Source organism: Temnothorax curvispinosus, unplaced genomic scaffold (genome assembly GCF_003070985.1).
Source record: "Temnothorax curvispinosus isolate PA1 unplaced genomic scaffold, ASM307098v1 QBEX01006316.1, whole genome shotgun sequence".
Lineage (NCBI taxonomy): Eukaryota > Metazoa > Arthropoda > Insecta > Hymenoptera > Formicidae > Temnothorax > Temnothorax curvispinosus.
The window spans coordinates 81,534-87,533 of NW_020216096.1; the positions used below are offsets into that span (position 1 = coordinate 81,534).

The following is a 6,000-nucleotide window of genomic DNA, read 5'->3' on the forward strand; positions in this document are numbered from 1 at the left end:
CCACTTTCCATATTTCAAAAATAACCGACAAAATGCAAGTTGGTGGGGCTTGATTATAATTTCAACGTGTACATCACATGTATCATATATCGATTTGAAACAAGATTTCGGCTTTACTGGTTTCACACTACTTTTACAAATAACTGGTTCACATGTATAAGCCAAGTATATCAATATAAGTCTGCCCAGTGTATATAAATTTCTGTTCAGTGTGAAATTGCGCGATTTGAATTTGACGGCGATAGCGTGGCCAGGATTAGAACGCGATCGATAATAAAGCTAAAATATCATTTTGCGAAAGTGGCTCACGGCGTAATTTTCTACGGTGACTTTTCAAAGGGTGATATTATAGATTCTGCAGGGAGAGAGCGCAAACTTTTAAGGAGTGGCGCATCGTGCCCCTCGATGAAAGACATCAGCCCATTCCGAGAACTGCCGGAAAGAGAAAGGAAGCAAAAAGAAAGAGAAAGAGAAAGAGAGAGAGAGAGAGAACTCTCAGACTATTTTTCTACCCGCGTCTTGCTCCTTTTCCGCGTCTGTCTCGCAACACGAGCTCGCACATCGCTTCGATCTCGCAAACTCGTGAAACAAAGTGCCGGCTCGGCTACACGGTGCGGGAGAAGACAGACGGCGCGCTTCTCTCGTATATATGTTAAATATTTCGCGGTCTTGTCCATTGTTCTCCGCCGCGCGAATTGACTTTATTGGCTTTCCCGACTCGGTGCGCGCCGAGTCGGAGATTCGAAGTGTTCTCTATTTGTCCGCGTATATTACGTCGCACGATGTTCACGAGGGATAATTCTGACTCCGGGATAGACGCGGCGACGGAATACCTATACGGTTTCAACTTTAACGAAATCCCCGACCACGCCGGTCCCCTTATTCACCCCGAATATCAAGAGACACGGTATAGTGTCTCGCGCCAAGTACACGCGAAGCGAGACCGCACCCGTGACTCTTTTACGCGACGCGACGAGCTGCGAGTACTCGAGATGTTAAGATCTCGATAACGAGTAAACGGACCAAGTTCTAAGTAGGCTTGATCGATAGCTTGGGGTCGATTTATTAAAGAAGGGTGTTTTTATTTTTCCGCCATTTCAAGTTACATTACACAAAATGGCATCCAATCAGATCCATTTTCTCTCGTGAAAGACAGAAAAGGAGAAAACGGTTTGATCAAGCGATCCGTAAAAATAAAAGAGAAGGTGGGAATGAATAACTATCATCTTTACGTTTCATTAGGTAAATAAGATATACGTATGAAGGCGCGCGCGCGTGACCCCAATTTGCGCGCGCGACATTTGTAATTTAGAAATCGCTTTCCGCGTCGTTACGCTTATTATGATGGCACAGGGAGGGAAAAATTCTGTTTGCATTCCTTAACGATGTGCTCAGATGCATGGGGTTAATACTAAATATCGCGGTAATGCACGGCGATCATAAATACTTTGCCGCGATATTACCGTGGTGTTGCTGGAAATAACCGTGTATGAAATATTCAGCGGCTCGAAACATAACGTTAGGGCGTAAATCGTTTGCGTTTTTATCGATCATCGCGCGCTGCATCGCGCACGGTAGTGGGCAGAGCCGCCCCTCCATTATAACGCGTTCATTATAGATCGGAATCTCCAGCGTCCGCCTAAATCCGTCATTATCCGTGCTCACCGTGCCTCGGCACCGTCATAAAAATTACAACGTCGGAACAAGCAACAGGTTCACGACGAGAGATCGCCCCCATCGGCCCTCGCTCGGTTCGCGGCAAAAATTACCGCCGCACGGCGGCGGATTTCAGGTAATTCTTATCTTCTCCAATAATGACACTTTTGTCGAAACCTAATATTCAGTTCGGAAATCGATCAGTTTTGACTGCAATCGAGCCAAAGACGAGTGACGTTAAAGACTTTCGTGAGTCGCGTGAAAATTTTAAAGATCAAAATTTTCTTACAGATCTCTACGTGCGATATACACTTTAAATTGCTATAGAAAATATGATTCTGTACAACAAATAAAGATCCCCAAAACATAAACTGTGAACAAAAAGACGTCTGAGGGCGACCGCGATAAGGACGACCGCGACAAGGTAAAACGCGCGCCGAATTTTTCGCGAGAAGGCGGCGGAAGAGGGTGGTTAATATCCGGTCTTTTTTTTCCCGGAACTCATGATACCACGAATAATCGGTGCGAACCGGCCGCTCGGAGAGACCGCACCGCCATGGACCGGCACGGAGTCGGCACGGCTGGCACCTAAGTGCATAGCTAGTCGACCTGCATCCACGGATATGCAGGATTCCGGCGTCGACGGACCTCATACCACTGGAATGCACCGAACGAGCTACAGGCTCCCATACTCCGCCCCCCCGGGTGCCCCCGGCCCCCTCTGGCTCCGGCACGCGCTTCTTCTTCTTCTTTCACCTTTCTCCCCCCTCGCCCCCCCCCCTGGTCACCTCGTCGATCTTTCTCTCTTCCGTTCCCTCTACCGTTATCCTCCTTTACTTTTCGCGGCCTTCTTCTTACCACTTATCAGTTACCACTCGAGACGTGTTAATGGCTTCGGCCGGCCACTTGGGTTACCAAGCGCGAATCTCGCGTCGCTTCGTTGGGGAACCCGGGTTTTTGACCGGGTTCGCGCGGCGATCGATCGACGTGTCCGGTCGACCAAGAGAAACGCGCGACGCGAAAGTTTTGAAACGGGCTATTATCCCCGATAACTTTGTCGTCAATAACTGCGTCAGTTTGTCGTTAATCGTAACGCAATGAAAAATAAGAAGTCTGTTGATTAAGGTTTCCGGATGTAATAAAGCCGCATTGAATTAATTTTAAGATAGACCTGACTACGATAGAAATCTGAATCTGAGATATTAGTCATCATCATAATACGCGGTACGAATATAAAATTGCGAAATTTTAGCGAAAGGAGTTCACGGCGTTCTTCGGATACGTGATGCGCGATATATTGACGTATGGAATGACCTGGAAGAAGCACACGCCAGTCGGGCGAAAATTACCACTTTTCGAAATTACTAAAACTGCCTTCAATAAGGCAGAGTACGAGGCATTTGACCTCATTGCGCTCCATAGCCACCCCATTTTCGAAACACCTTCAACAATTTTCGAGAAATGGCCCTCCTCCCTGTCCCGCGCGATCAGCGTGTGCCCATTTGCCCGTCTCGTTCAATAACCGTGCGGTGCCACGTGACGAGCCCGCGCCTCGCGCCTCGCGCAATGTGATTGAATCGGTGAATGATTTATCCGCGAAGAATTCGAAGAATCGACAAACGTAGAAGGTACAGAGCCGCGACGATGGACTCCTCGCATTCCGCATAATTGCCGTATATCGTCGTCGATCCATAAATACCGACGGCGACGGTTCCCCACCTCCCGCTTTATTGCTCTTCGATCGCGGCCCCCGTTCGATCGCGCGCGTATATATCGTTATGGATTAATCGCGGCGTCGTCTCGCCGAGGACTGCGTAATCACCCGACGATTGATGACGCGCCACACCGTTGCCTCTCGTAACGCGCCGATAAAATGCACGGCTTCGATGACGCGATAGCGCGCCGCGCGTTTTATCAGTTCGAGATGCGAGCCGAAAGCTCGTTCGTTGATACAATTCGTCCGTCGTGAATGCGAAATCGTCGTTCGCTTACAGCCGGATTCGGATCGAGCCAACGGGCGAGCGCGAGCAAACCTGAACGAACAACTTGCTCGAATAAGAGCAAGAAATTTGAAGGCACTGCGATTGAAGCGGGTTGTTTGTTAGCGCTCGGTCGCTTGATCCGGTTTTTTTTTCTCGAGGATCGCGATCGTCTATCTCGAACGTACGTTACGCAATTGTCTAATCGGAAGACAGGATTAGTCGAATAATGCAAGATCGTTCGGCAATCCCCGATTACTCAGCGCGCGTTATCGGCGCTGCGGTCTAAAGTCACCGGTGATATCCGTCGATCGGAGCCTTCCGACGCGTCATCGACGTTACGAGACCGAGATGAAATGTCCGCGAAGCGGCAATAGTCAGACTATGTAACAGGCGGCTTTTCGTATAAGGCGCATTTCTAGAACTCGTGTCCTCCTACGTTTGCTCACGATCCAACCGGATTCCTGTCCTCCCTGAACTGTGTCATCTCTCCTTCGCGTAGGCACAACTCCTATTTCTGTCTCTCCGGAGGACATATCGTATATTACATTAGTAAAAATTACAATTCGCGTTATAAGAAATTTTATTGTGAATCGTGCTACTGACATGTGAAAACTTACGATATATTTATAACCCTTAACCCGCAAACCTGGGTCGTTTTCGTCCGGGCGAAAATCAAATGTAGTTGTAACTTTTGAATACAAATTATGTGAAAAAATTAAATTGTTTATAATTTTATGATTGATATTTCAAAGTGAAGCTTTGAAACACCTTCATGAATTTTTTCAGATTTTTTGCAGCCCTTTAACACTTAAAAAAAACGTCATGACCCAGGTTTGCGGCATAAAGGTGCCAAAAAAACGTTTGTGGGTTAAGGGTTAATAATATTTAAACTATGTCAAATTTTGTTACATCTAGAAATTACTATAACGATATTGTAATTTTTACCTCAAACATAATAAAATATACAATTTATACGCTGAAAATGTACTCATAAGTAAGACTTCGTTGTTAGTCCAATAAATAATCCAAATAATTAGCTATTTTGTTGTAAGACGTAAAATATATGTAATATTTTTAAAGAAAAATATAATTTCCGTTCAGTATATTCCGAAATGTCAGTATATTCCAGAATAACAAAAATTTCGTCGTAATTTTTTCACTATATTTTCTTCGTGCACCATTTCCGAGGGATGGTCCAATTTGGCGGCAGATCGTGAAAATCGAGATACGACAATCTCAAGCCATCGCGATCCGTGAATTTTTCCCTTCCCACTCTTCGCACGATCTGATAATGATTTCGCGACGTTGTTTATTCGTTTGCACGTTATAATCGCATCGATAACAGAAGATAAACAATTCGCGCAGTCCTTGCGCAAATGAATACTTTTCGTTCGGAAATCTAAGATTGAATTGTAACGTTCGGTTTTATCGCAATATTATTTTTATTATATGGTTCGATAATTGTGATCAAATCGCTTATCAATTTAGTGTTTCAATAAGTGGTGCCTACATCAACTCTCAACGGGAAAACGTATTAAGCATGATACGAGGATATTCTGGCAAAAGACTAGGATTGATGAATTTTAATCCGAAAAATTCGATTCAAAATCTATAAATAATCTTAGTATATGTATCTATATTTGAGAAATGAAAAAAATGTTGAGCATTATTGAGAAAGATAAAGATCGCATAAATTGACCATATCATAAATTACAATGTCAAGTAGAACAAAATAACCATTTCTGCAATCTAATATTTACACGATAAAATTAGATTAATCGAGGCCTAAGATAATATTCCACCTATTAGATAAAAAATTTTTAGACATTTATTTGTCTGTAATAAATATGTATATAGATATGTATATAGATAGCTCTGCTAGCAGGGTTCTCGTTATCAAAAATGCTACAAACGTCGGAAGACAAAAATTTCCAATCCACCATCTTCATCCTCCGTCGCCGATAAATAGGTAGGCAATTACCGATAAAGATATTTTCTCATAATCCAAATATAGAGATATCCAGCCATCCATCACGCCTCACACGAAGCGTGGAAATACCTGAACAAACGATGCAACGGTAACTTTATTTTCGGACGTCTCGTCCTGGCCGATACAAGAGCTCAGAATACGCTTCCCTGGAAATAAAGAGGATTGTTCCTAACTTCGAAAAACTTGAAACAGTTTACACGGATGAGAGACAGAATTAACCAGTGCGGCCTGATAAGCTATCGGCGCGATGGAATCCTGTATATATCTGTCATCGCTTTGAATACCTAGTATATAGATACCGTAAAATTCTTGACGTGATAACCATTAATAATAATAATAATAATAATAATAATAATAATAATAATAATAATA

The 6,000-nt window shown here is 43.8% G+C and overlaps 1 protein-coding gene across 1 annotated transcript in view; it reads right to left on the bottom strand.

The window, feature by feature from the left end:
• Positions 1-6,000, bottom strand: part of LOC112455650 (serine/threonine-protein kinase minibrain) — a 58,011-nt gene that overhangs the window by 20,874 nt on the left and 31,137 nt on the right. The gene's annotated exons all lie outside the window — the stretch shown is intronic.